The 14405-nt window shown below is 39.9% G+C and overlaps 1 long non-coding RNA gene across 1 annotated transcript; it reads left to right on the plus strand.

Moving 5' to 3' along the window:
• Positions 1 to 12235: 12235 nt before the first annotated feature.
• On the plus strand, positions 12236 to 13772 carry LOC135233263 (uncharacterized). The gene is made up of 2 exons (XR_010323798.1): positions 12236 to 12582; positions 12709 to 13772. It is a non-coding gene; the product is annotated as an uncharacterized LOC135233263 (long non-coding RNA).
• The last annotated feature ends 633 nt before the right edge of the window (positions 13773 to 14405 follow it).

Below are 14405 nucleotides of genomic sequence, written 5' to 3' on the forward strand. Positions count from 1 at the left end.
GCAGGTTTTCTGAGCTGTGGTACTGCCTGCAGCCGACTTGATTTGTAAAGGGCTCGAGTTGTTTTGCGCACATACAGCAGTTCTCAAGCCTAAAATTGATATCGCTGGCTACTTCCGTCATAACGAACGCAGTTCTGCCCAGTGTCAGCGTTCAGAAGCTTTCTTCCTGTTTCCATGGAAGGAATTTCAATTCTGCAGCGTTTGATATTTATGTCACAATCTCTCTTGAGCTTTTTGAGCTGGTAAATGCATTGTGTAAGATCAACTTTTTTTATGTTCAGCAGTTTGTACACAAATTCCTGTCCATTGAGGGAAAAGGAAGTCTGTAACACGGTTCCTGAGTGTCAGATATTTCATGGTGTTGTTTCGTGATTGAGTACACAATTATTTTTGAAAACTCAAAACTTCCTTCCGAGGTATTATTGACCATTTAGAGCGTTTGCAGGATTAAACCCTTCTGATGTACTGAAATACAGTATTCATAAATAGTGTTCCCAGACTTTTTAGTCATGTTGCAGAGGCATTTAACATCTGGATGTAACTGGAACCACGACAGGGCTGTCTGCTTGTTCCCTTTTGCAACCTGCCACCGCTGCACAAACGAATACAGAAAACTAGCCGGTGGCACTAATGTTGGTGCACAGAGAATCTGTAATTCATGTTGCATTCTAAAATACAGCTGCAACCAGTGATCATGCAAACCTTGATTGGAAAAAAATTTGTTGACATTTTGACATATATGACATATGATGTGTGCATTAATGGCTTTAGGACACCACCTTGGCATAGATAATAGGAGGAACACTTTGCATTGTTAGTTGTGAGAAGTGAGAATGAAATCAGCTGGGCATTTGTCAACTAAGGAACTAAAGACTGACGATGAATCACAAGATCAAGTTCAATGAAAGAAAAACCAGTGCATAATTTGTAAATAATTTTTCTGAAAAACACTTTAGAATGGGAAAATCATAAGCGGTATAGTCTACATACATACAGTCATAGTCAACAAATGAAAATACTGTAGATCAATTTACTGTTTTAGTCTGTACTCACAATTTCAGCCAATGTCACCAGGTATTGTAAAACTCATGCTGAACAGAATTACTTCTGAAAACGTGAAATCCATCTTGTCAGTTAATGCCTTTTTGAGGGTATGGGTGTACAAAAACTTTACCAGAAAAACAACCCGCACTGCTTACAGAAACTCAAGAACCATTCACTATCGAAGAACTGTTGTGTTTCCATTTGTTATTCACTGGGAGTTCAGGTGTGTATTGCGATCAAAAATGTATTATTTAAACAAGTTCTCAAGTTTATTTATCTTTTTCAGCCTTGGAACCATGCAAATATGTTAATGGTTACTTTGTAATGCATGTTTTATTATATATTTGTCAGTGAATAAAATGTGTCAAATTTGCCAGATTTGAGTTTATTTGTTTAGCAGTTTGCTAAAAACATGTTTTCCCTGTCGCAAGTGATTCAATCAGTGTAACCATAACATGTCTTATAGGCTCCAAAAGTATATTAAGTTTATTAAATATATGTAGTGTGGTTAGTGGGTTGGCTGAGTTCTTGAAGAAGAATATTTAAAGAGGGCTTCTCTTTTATACAACGCCAATTATTATTATTATTTTTTTGCATCCTTTGTTATGGGTGTAATGCATTATCTTGCTAAGGGATTCAAGAGCTGAATTTATAAGAAGTGTTTGTAGAAACAGAGAAGTACTATGGTCTTGCATCAGTCCAAGAATAGAACAAAGTAATAGATGAGGCAATTATGGGAATGTCAGATGGAAATATGCACAATTTAGTAGGAAGGCCAACTAATAATGAATTCAGGGCTTTGTGGTTATTTTTTACTGTAACATACTTTGTAATTATGTTAATATAATACATGTACAACAAATAAATGACTAATACACTTTTGCTTTGTAGTAGATTTAATAAGTAAGCTAATACATAAACAGCAAAATTGTAGTTGCAATCTGTGCATCTCTGTCATGTTTATAGATTAATTTCAGATGCACAGCAAGGTATAGTGCTGAGGGAAACAAATATTGGAATTATGCATTACAAATATATGAATGTATTGCTGTCCTTAAACAAAAAGTTTTTTTCACACAAAAAAAGCTTAGAATTGTGGTTTAATACATTGATATTCAAGAGTGAGGCACATTTTCGAAACAGTAGGAAATTTGGAAATTGTTGCAAACAGGAGGCACCTACTTAGACTGACATCGCAGATACACCCTCGGTAAATATATTGCACTGAAACAATGCCAGAGAACTCATTCTGGCAGTAAAGGCTTGGCTATTGATTCAGACAGAGGAAGTTCTGCCCTGTCTTTTTTCTCAGCATAATGCTGTGAAGAATTTTACCGTCTGTAACTTGCGGTAAATTGCAAAATGTGCTTTTGCATTCAAATATAAAACATAAGATAAGCTACTTTGTGGTTACTGTTGAGATAAAATAATTTAAGGTACTCTGGGCATGTGCCACACCAGATCACTCTCTCTTACAATGAGCTTTACAACTTCTCAATTTGTAACCAAGCTGAAAGATCTTGCCCCTTCATAAAGTTTGGCATCCGAAGGATATCGATGAGTAGTTTTAAGGGACCGTATGGACTACAAGCACTGCCATTGCGATGAGTGATAAATTGTAAATTGCTACATCTTTGTCCCTGTTGGTGAAGGCAAGAGTAAATATCTGTCTATTTTCATGGTTTTTTGTCCACGTTTGCCAAGCATAACATCAGAACTTTAACTGCCACTTTAGTATGGTCAAACTATTTTATGCACCTGCCAAACAAGAGTTGTGGTACTCTTACCTCTCCAAAACAGCTAAGTAGCTAGCATTCTGTTCCCATCAGAGAACACACGCACACTCACCTCATTGGCAGCTAGTACCCCTGTATTTGATTGGCTGCAGTGGAGCAGAAGTGGGGAGAGATGGGAAAGTGGGGGGAGGGGGGATCTGCAGGAGATGGCGTGCGGAGGCCGGGGGGCCCAGCGTTCGGCGATACATGCTGCCTTTCAGATCTGATGTGCTCTGGAGGAATTTAACTCAGAAAGGGGAACTGGATTGAAAAGCACAGGCCTAGCAGGTGTCTGCATTGTGAAAGGGCATATCAGGCATTTAGCTCTTGGAAGCTTTCTGACAATTTAATTTTTTGACGGCCTCCTCCAAACACATTCTTTACCGAGGGAGAAGATGGCTTTTCGCGAGTGGAGGAATTTCCCCCTTTTCCTGTGACTTCTCTTTTCATCTCTGAAAAAAAATGTATGTACAGCTGTCTTATTTTTACCGGGAGAACAGGCACTGTGATGCTGGCCGGTCCATTCACGCCACGTACGTGCTTCGGTGACAGCGCACCTGCTCGGTTAAAATGGCTCCACGTTTGACCTTTCAAGCATTTATGCTTAATTAGGTTTGCCTGGTGCACTGAAAGCCTCAGTTCAGCTGTTGCTGACACTGTCCTCCTACCTGACCGAGCCAAGCAAGGCTCTCTGAAGCATAAAGTCATTCAATAGCGTTCCCAGCAAATGGAACAATACGTTTCCCTGCTTGTATAACAGCTGCAGAAAAAGAATGTAATGCTTATATTATTTGCTGTGCTTGCATTGCTGCTTATAAATAATAGTTACAATAAAAATTGTAATAAATAGTATTTTGTATAGTAATATATATATATTGACTGTTTATTTCATCACGGTATATGACAGAGTCACATTATTTTATCATAGTTGTGTCCTTGTAATGATGGAAGGCAACAAAAACAAAAAATACTTTCCTAAAACTAACACAGGCTGAATGTTTCCAGATAACTAGCTTAGCTGGCACTGTTGTATAAGGGGTAAGAATCTGAGCTTGTAACACAGGCTCGATTCCCGGGTGGGACACTGCTGTCGTACCCTTGAGCAAGGTATTTAATCTCCATTGCTTCAGTATATATCCAGCTGTAGCATCTGCTAAATGCCTGTAATGTACAGTAATCTAATATACTATCAATCTCCGTTGCTTTTTTTATATTTTTAATTTAGTGACCGCTACAATTTCTAGATATATGTTCGGCCAGAGATATATCTGGCCTGTCTGGTATATCATCATCAGAAATGTACAGGCACCCCTATTTGTCTGCATTCTTATATTCAACAGGGATTATGTGTCAGAGGGAGTCTAGTCCACAAATTGTTTTGACTGTAAGGCAATTTCTACCACCTACTTTGGCTTTTTGCGAAATGGAAACTACATGAAGTATGTTATTGATTTTGACAAGAGATTATAAAATATAGAAATACTCTTGCAGTTTGTTATTCCTATTCTGGAGACAGAGTATGTCTTCAAGGATGGAGACAGATTTCAAAATCTATCTTCTACAAAAATGTTGATATACATACACAAAATTCTTTCTGTTGTCTGAAAGCAGTGACCGCTGAGTTACCAAGTGTAAACAGGACAAGGTGAGATACTACCTCTGGGCCACATCTGTCTAGACATAAATTATAATGGCACTGTCCATAGCCATTATCTTTGCTATGAAATGAAATACTGTTTGACATGGAATGTGTTTCGAGGAACTATCACTGCCCACTGTTTCATGAATCATTAGACTTCCAGTCCATATATGGCCTTTTCCCCTCTCTCTCTCTCTCTCTCTCTATATATATATATATATATGTATACACACACACACACATATATATACATATATGCATACATACATGCACTATATCTCATAAATATGAAATCTCCTAGGCATGTAATATGGAAGCTGAATGGTAATGACATAAATGAAATGCCTTGTTTGAGGCATTCACACAAGTGTATTATTCTCATTCATCATCATCATAATCATCATCATCCTTATTATTACGACTACTATTAGCATAAAAGAACACTCAGCTTTGCATTTGACAGACTGTTCTGAGCTATGTGCGTATCATCTTCTGTGATTCAACAGCACTGTTCTTGATTTGTAGTTTCAGTCTCCCTGAACTCCTTCACCAGGCCTGTGATTCGCTAGCTCGGCCGAAGGGGACGGGAGCATAACAGGACAACTGAAGGGAGTAACCGGGCCCCGCACATGACCGGCTTACCGGGGACTCCGCAGGAAGCAGTAAAACAGTACGGGCTTTGATATAAGCATGCTGCTGCGCTGCACTTATCATACCCCAAACTTGTGTGATAAGGTGCGGAGAACCCTGCTGTCTCAATCCCTCCCTCCCTGGGCCAGGCGACAGCCAATCAATGCGCTGACCTGCTGGGACCCTAGCAACAGTCACCACCGGCATTGTGAGTATTTCACTCCAAGCCACAAAGTGTGCCATTGACCCAAGAACCGGTGCTATAGCAAGAGAATACCACCCGACGGGCCGCATTCCTACACTGGCACGCTGTAATGTTTCCCCATTACTCAAGTAACAAAACCGGGCCTAAATTTTGTGGCTCCAGATAAAACTGAATGTGCACTTGATATGCAATAATAAAGCATAGAGATGAGGAACTACATCATTTGTATGCTTCCTTTCCTTCTGACCTAATGTGCACCATGGATTTCTGGCATCCACAAAGGACTGCAACCATTTTATGACCGCAGTTGCTGTTTCAAATTAAACCACACAAGCAAGCAGCACTATAGTTAGCTGCACCATTTCCTTTCTCTACGTTTGAAGGAAATGTTGGTTATGTGTGCTATCTCATTCAGGGAGACAAAACGCACAGGAAACCCTGCATCTTTTCTAAATGCATTTCACCCGCCACCAACTGTGCCAACGTATAGATGTGGATAAAAGTGTGATTGCATTGCAAATTCAACTTATCCCGACTGCACTTAGGAGCTGCAATGTATCTAACAAGGCAAGGGGAGTATTACATAAGATATACAGTAATTTGATTTAAAAGAATATTTTTGTCTTTTGAGAAAAAAAAAAACTGACAGGTATTCTTAAATCAAGGGATTTATGTCTAAGGAACTTTACCATGGGATGCTGGCCCCGAATAATTAAATCCACAGAGGTGCCATTGTTGAACTTTTAAGAAGCTTTGAAACTATTAAAAACAGGACTGATTGAATTTATAAAATAAGATTTAAAAAAAAATATATATATATATTTATTAAATATTTTACTCCTTTGCCGAGATTGATTTCACTGACCCCATTGTCATGCATTCCACATAAAAGTACAACATTAACACCAGAGGGGTTTAAATAGTAACTAGTTGACACAACTGTCCCCCCCCTCTGTTGTATATAGGCCTACAGTATTGGCTTTTATGTACTTTTAGGAAATGATAAAATTGCAGTTAGATGACCGAACGAGACCCTGATTTGGTTACCGCTTGAAAATGCGCCAATGCGAGAAATGACAAATGCCTACGCGTGCGATAATGAATACGATCATTTTTGCAAATGCGTAACATTAGAGACATGCCTTTATTCATTTGTAAGAAGCGCTGCATTTTAAGTTTGCATTTTATGGCGTTTAGTCAACTGAAATAGTTGGTATTGTCACACTTCGACAGTCTCCAGTGAGGCAGAATGGACGAGTTGGCTAACAAATCGCTCCTCAGCTCCCATGATTATACCACAATTTTCGGGAAATGCGCATTAGCTATAGTGCGCTGGGGACTTCTCCAGCTAACCTATAACCGAATGAGCAATACGGTAAGCAACGCATGTGTCAGGTTCGGTAATCAGGCGTGCAGTCGGTTATGGGAATACAAGTGGAACCGAGAAAGTGTAACCGAGAACTTGCTCGGATTAAGACGCACCACGGCCTCTGTGATTTGATTATAGTCGCTAAACAAACAAGCCGACATACATTTTATCTGTTTTGACTCTCTTGCGGAAACTAGCAGATGTATTTCTTATTGAGAGATCATATTCTCCCCCTTAATGTTCACATCTGGTTGTTTGGGTGAGCGTAGTTTTGCAATAACACATTTGGACTCGTGGGATTTGACACTTTCTCCGACCAGTTATACACATGTTGACTAATGTGAAATGGCTTCAATGACTAATGGCTTCAATTTGCGTTTGCAAAAATTATTTGTCTGAAATATATATTTATACCCACTATATGCACTGCTATGCGCAGTATGCGGTGAGCTCGCTCTCAGTGACTCCGGCACACATTTCACTTGTGGTCGTTCGCATGTGGACGTTTTGGAAAATAGTGGAATCTGTGGAAAGAATACCTCAGGTGTGAGAGGACAAAGGTCATACAGAACGAACGGGATAAATTGAAATTTAAAATGGTGTGCACTGCTGCACACCTCGAATTCCCCGAGCGCTCGGATTTCTGCCAGCACGCTCTCAAAGGAAATTTTCTCTGGCAGGAGCTAAAAGAGGTCTCTTGTGGATGGCACCCAGAGCCGCGAGGAAACGGGTTCGTGTTGTCAAGTTTCTTAACCTTGAGTTAGGGTTTAATTTCAAGGGCCGCTTGTTTGTCTTCCTCCAGGTAGCCTAATATCTGCTGCATAAAAGGTGGTGTCATGTTAGAATGGCTCCGCCCCTCTTTGGCGGTCAGTCAACGTCCACAATACACAGAGCAGTTATTACCTAATAAAATGGCCCAGAAAGTGGATGTTTATGAAAATGAATGCGCGTAGAATGCATACGTCTTTTGTTCATGTTGTGACAATGAAATAAATCTGAATCTAAAACTGAAACCACGATTCCTACATTTTTTTTGCATCATTGTCCTTATCATATTTTCGGCTATAATGGCCGTTTTATGCCACCTCAGGAATCACATTTTATGCATAGCTGCATACTTACAACAGCTGTCAGATATGGCTCAAAACGATATATTGTGTAAGTAGGGTATAACTTGGTTGAACAGATGGCGAATTTTGAGGTCTTACAGGGGTCAGACGACAGGAGCAGGATCTGGATGTTTTACTCTCTGAATGGAAATATTCCAAGTTTTAAATTTTGTATATTTTTTAAGCTTTTCTGGTTGGCTTTGGCTGTGAATTTAATGCAAGGTACTATATATTGAGGTATTCAGGTATTATATATCTGTGCGTAAGCAGCATATTCAAGCCAGTTAACGTCATGAAGATGACCTTTCCTGGCGCTGTGATCTTCGGCTTGAGCCAACACCCCACTTTCCACGAACAACCAAAATTGTTTGGTGAGTGAGTACGAGGTTCGGCTCAGATACAGATTACATTTAAGATCACCAGAATAAAAAAACCCTCAAATTTTTATTTAAAATGTGGCTACACGTAATGAAAATGTTCCATATTACGTTAATATTGTAAGGTTGAATGTTCCAGGTTTTCTGGGCGATTTTTTTTCCAGTGAGCAGTGAAGGCCATTATTGGTCAGTACTGACACTGAATGACCTCAAAGACCTTGTCAAAAATAGAAGAAAATTGCAGTTTTCACTCTTGTGGTTTTCCTGTTTTATATAACAGTATTTCTTTTATTGAGAATACGTTTGCTTACTACGTGTTCATTGGACATGGACTTTTTAGCTAAAACTCATTGCTTAGCACCCCTCAAATGAAATAATTTGATGTCCAAAACATTTAATTTCCTCTCATTCAACTTTAAACAGTTCTGTTTATTACAATTTCAGTGATTTCAGGCAGAAATTAGACATTTTAATTTTAAGACCTGGATTAAGAACAAAGGTAGGAAATATGGGGAAATGGCCAATCAGAAGCCTGGAGGGGGAATGGAAACAGGTGGCAAGACAGAGAAAGCCGGTTTAGGGGTTGACCAGGACGCTTGGATTCTTTACAGGGATCTTTATGAACCACAGGGAGTCAGTGGCTTGTATTAGCATTTCTTAAAGAAGGATGTGTGGCTAACCCACTGTATACTGATACATCACACGTGCAAGCATCAAGCACAGCCACATTGCAACATTTCAGTGAATAAGAGCAAAATAAGTTGAAATGAGAGGGTCTCTTGTGCCCTCTGTGTATTCAATACCAATAGACGTAAAACTGGGAATTGCATGGCATTACCTTACATTAAAGCCAATTAACAGGCGCTCTTGTCCCGAGCGACTCACACACCTTTTTTAAATGATCCATATTCATTTATTTATATATATATTTTTTTACATAATGTCCTTTATACAACTGTATATGTACTAAAACTTAATTTAGGTTAAGTATCCTGCTCAAGGGTACAACATTATTGTAGTAGTTGCTAATTGAAAATTGAACCTTGAACAAGCCCAGTTCTATAGCCATTATACTACACTGACATCCAATAGGAAACAGCAATGAGGAACAACACTATTCCGGCATTGATTTTATGGGAATCGACACGCAATCATGGCAATCCAAGGGCAAGCCGGCGCATCTCCGCTCAGGAATTTCAGCAGTCTGGTCGTCAGCTCTTTCACAAAGCTCAGCCTTCAAGTCAACACGCCGCAGCAAAATAAGAGGGAAAAGTTCAAATATTAGACTTTCCCGTGGAGCTGGTTTCTTGACGAGCTGACCTGGCCAGTATCAACACTGGGGGACAGGGGGCGTACAGCGTGTCTGTCTGGTCTGCAGACGACTCTGGAGGCGATGCGAGTTTGTGCTGGGAACGCACCCTTGCTCATCCTGCACAGGAAGAGGGGCATCTCCCTCCCATGCCCCCGTACGCGACTGTGCTATGCGTCACCCAGTGCCTTGCATACTGTCCATATTGTACTGGGGCCTCGTGAGAATCTGCTCTGCTGCATTTCCACCACTGGCAATTTTATGGCCACGGGTTTTTTTTCCAAGCAACAGCAGGCCCCGGTTTTTTTTAAAAGTTATTTTTAGTTCTTTGCCATATTGAGCAGACACAGTGAACACTGGAAATTTTCTACAATCATACTTCAGTACATGGAATTTGGGCAACTACAGACTTTTCCTCTCAATTATACTTTGTTGTGTCTTCCAATGAGACTACGCTTGAATTTATAAGTAGGTCATACTGAAAAGCCAGAATACTGAACAAAATAAACATATGCTGTATTTCCACCAATATTCTTAGCAAAATTCTTCTTTCAAAGTCTTAACTTCATAACAAATCAATCAACTTGAAAAATCTTGATAATACTATAGTGGACCACAAAAATGACCATACTATTTCCGTAGAATATCAGTTCATATTGGATTGACATTCAATGTGCCATGCATCAGTGGACTGCCATTGTGTCTTAAGCGATTGTTTTTTCATCTTCAAAGAGAGTGGCGCTGACGTATACGATTCTGTGTGCAAGCACGCCAAATTGAGCACGGACTTCCTGAAGACGCAGGGTGACTAAGTATTTTATTGCGGTGCAATAGGCTCCCCCGCGGCTCAGCGCTTTCGTCAAAAGGGGGCACAATGCTGATTTGTGAAATGAACTTTCGTTCGAGCCTTCCTGTGACGCATTGCTCCACAGAACACTATCTTGAATCATTCTGTCGCGCCTTTTGTCACACACCATACTCTTGGCGGATGGCTGAATGAAACAAAAAAAACTTCTTCTTTTTTAAAAGTAAAAAAAGGGAACTGCATCCTGATTCATCCACCATTCACCCATCTCAGTGCATTGGGATTTAAAAGGGAACATTACAACTGCTTCTTTATTGGGTTCAGTGACGTGCCATGTTGCTGGCACTGGGCTTGCCCAAGTTTTTGCTTAATAAAACTGAATTTTGAAAAGCCCAACTTAAACATAATCGTAAACCTGATGAACTAAGATGATAACTTGACTATAAAAAGGAAATAAAGCAAGTACATTTTCTTCATGGTTCTCATGGTTCCCATCCATTGGAATTACATATATAACGAAAGTAATTTTGTTCCAGAACAATCTTTACTGCTGCACATCCAAGTATTTAATTAACCAATCATGCCACAGATGATCAGATTAAGAGGAATTAAGGAATTTAATTAGGAGATTTTATGTGATTAGTGTGATAGGAAATTACAAAATAATGAAATAAAATTCTCCATAAGTGTTGTTCTGAAGCAAGGCTTGGTTGTATGTGGTTTGAAGAGTGCCCCTTCTGGCTAACTAGTATTCTGCACCAAGCTCTGTCCTTTTGTGTTCAGTCAATTAGAGATTTCTCCTCCAAAGACTCCTCGTCCATCGTAATATGACTGTAAGTCATGTTTAGGTTTTCTGGACTGTATGCATTCTTTAGTGCAAACTTCATCCCAGTTAAACCAAAACATCCATATCTGATGACAGCAGCCACTATTAAAACAGACTTAACCCAGAGCTAAGGGAAGATGATGATTAGTTGGTTTGGGGTAAATTCATAAACCCATAATTTACAATACAAGACCCTCGGAAATGGTTCAGTTGTTAACCTCTGACCACATTAGTGTCCAAGTATCATTTGTCACTGGATACAGATTTGATTACATTAGTGTCAATCTGCCTCAATCTGATAAATATGATTAATTACAAAACTACCATGTGCTTCTACGCCTTTTTGAAAGGGCCAAACACTATTTAATGTATTTCTTTGTAAGTTTAATGCTTTGCTGTATTTGTGTACTCAAAATCGAGCCTTTCTTACTTTATGGCTAAAGCAAACATCACCAAATTTTCTAACAAAAGCATCAGCATTATGTCAAAACCGATTGTGCTTGAAGGTATATTTGAAATGTCCCTGGCTTCTGGTCATGGTGCAATGGCTGAAAAGTGGGCAGACATCCTATACATGGTTCTGCATAAGGTTAACCATGTGATATCTTCTCCAGTGGTCTGTGAATAAGGGATGGTTGCATTCGTAAGTTAGTGGAGTGGACACGGTGAATAATTCCAATGAAAATGCTGATGAACACAGCAAGGAATACAAATGGCAGCTCAGTGCAACTATGGTGACGGCTGAAAAATGACACCGGTTGGTCAGAATTTCCCCCGGTGTGAGTTCACAGAAAAAAAATGACTGAATGCGCAGTTAAACTCTGGAAAGCAACCTGGGTGGAGGTACAAAATCAGAGTCGCTTAAAATCTTCCAGCTGTTCAGTATCACCATTGGGGGTTTTTTTTTTTTCTCGCATGAAAACAGTACTGTGCATTCACAAAATGACCCCCCTCCGCATTCCTAATGCCACGAGGACCCATGGTGATGGACAATAAGGAAAGGTGACATCTCATTAAACACCATTCCTTCTCATTCAAGCCACTTGCCTAACGGAAAGCCGGTGGGGGAAAAACCATGAATAGAATCCTACAGTGACCTATATCCACCTTTAAGTAGGTCACTTTCCTCAGAATATTTATTAATTTATTTTTTTAACCACGGCCCTCTGGCTCGTAAAAGGAGAAATAGCATTCTGCCACCCGGCCTTCTCGAAATCTCCTGTTGAGAGTTTACACATTGTCATGCTCTTTAGGCCCTTTTTTAAATGGCTAAAATATTTCCAGATTGCCGTCTCGGTTGCCGTGCGACTGCGGTGGAACTCCATTCTGTCAGCAACGCTTGGCGCAGGAGGGTCCGGGTTCTGGTGCGGTGCCAGAGACCATAGCGGCAATGGCATTCCCACTGACACGGCATCTACGACACAGCCGGACCCCATACCTGATAATTACCAGCCATGATGCGCACAAAGACCTTGCACATTCAGGAAGCTTAAGGTAGCTATCGTTGTTCTGGGAAACAGCTCTTAGTATAAAAAGCAGTAAATAGTCCCTCTATTTGTATGCAAACTATTACACATTCAAGCTTTTTTTTCTGTCTGGTTTTTTTTTCTCTTTTAACAGGACTATTTATGGGCATTCATGCATGTGTAATAGCATGGAAGAAAAACAAAGAATAAACCGTGATCTGCGAGGAAGAGGGGAAAGAAAGATTCCTATTCACAATATGACAAGTGTGTTTTGAATTACATCAAAATGTGTTGCTCCCCTGGAATTTCTCTGTTAGCACCAAAGAATTCGAACACTATACCTTTTCTCTGTTCCAGTGACATATTGAAACAAAACTTCCATTGATCCCAGTAAGACTCGGTCACTGATCAGCGCCGTGTACGTTGTCAAAGTGGCATTGGACAGTCAGATGCCATTGTTTTCTCCTATTTTGTTCAAAAACAAAGATGTCGGCAGAGAGACAGAAAGAGAAGGACGGAGAAAGAGAGACAGAGAGAGAGAGAGAGAAAGAAAAAACTTTAAGTGCCGGTTTCACATTCATCAGCTTGTCCGGCCCATTGTGACATAAGCATGGTCAGCAATGTTCAAAATTGCTATTTGTCAAATTCTAAGACAGCTATCTCATTCAAATCACAGATCAACAGGCCGACCACTAATTGCTGCATGTGACTGAAAGAGAATTAAGGATGGTCAGCTATGGTACACAGTGAAATCGAACCCTTTTGTTGATATTAACTGTTTAGTTGAGTGAACATGGCTAGTGGCCAATAAAACTACAACTAACTGTACTCTAAGGTTACCATGACATTATGAAAAAAAAAAAACAGACAAAAAATTATGTTGGCTCTGACCCAGTTCACAAGTATGTAAACACTGGATTTATTTTCAGAGTGGATCGACGGTCACAGAGATGTACAAGAAAGTGTTCTATATAATGTAAGCCTACATTTCAAATATTTGCTCGCCTAGCCAAAAATGGAGAAATGGCGGATGTTGCTATAGATGAAGGATGCATATCTGTTAGCACTCATCATTCAGTCCAAATATAGGTCGCGGCTAAAGACAGTTGGACTTCCCTCCTCTGGTTTACGACCTCATTTTTTTTTGTTTATGGCTTAAATTGAAAGGCGGCCCAGGAGGGTGGGGGTTTTCAGAATTAAAGTAAATCAAAAGACAAAGGCCCCGCTGACATTGTATTTTACTCCCTAATAAAATCTACAGGGCCCAGGAACCTGGACAGAAACTGTTTCTCAGGCTCCCTCCCATGTGCGCCTCTTCAATCAACGATGACAATGCCTGCGGAATTAGCTACATGAATGAAGGCAAAGAAGAGAAAGGCTCTATTTATCACAGGGAAAGTCGGTCACTTCCTCGCACATGCCATGAAGCCTTCCACAAGCTCTCCAGAGCAGTCTGCTGAAAGTTTAGATGGCAACTATTTTTTTTTAGTTCATTTCTGTAGTGATGCATTCCTAAGGATGTAGAATGTTAAGAAATGAAAGCCTTATTTTTAAATATTTATTTTCATAAAAAATGCTACTATCCAGAGCCACTTGATGCAAATTTTGATGCAGTATGCATTTATTAAACTTTCTGTAACAAAATTTACTGAAATTAAGGAAAGTACCTTATTCAATGGCACCGTCGAACCTACAACCTTTACTATACCAGTCACTGGCTCAGTTCATTGATAATCAGTCAGAGAGCCAAAATGGGGGAACCGCTTGCCATATTTCACCTGCAAATGATGGCTGACAGGGAGCTGGACAGTAACTGGAATGATACCCATGTTTGCTAGCTCTGAGGAATCT

Source organism: Anguilla rostrata, chromosome 10, assembly GCF_018555375.3.
Source record: "Anguilla rostrata isolate EN2019 chromosome 10, ASM1855537v3, whole genome shotgun sequence".
Lineage (NCBI taxonomy): Eukaryota > Metazoa > Chordata > Actinopteri > Anguilliformes > Anguillidae > Anguilla > Anguilla rostrata.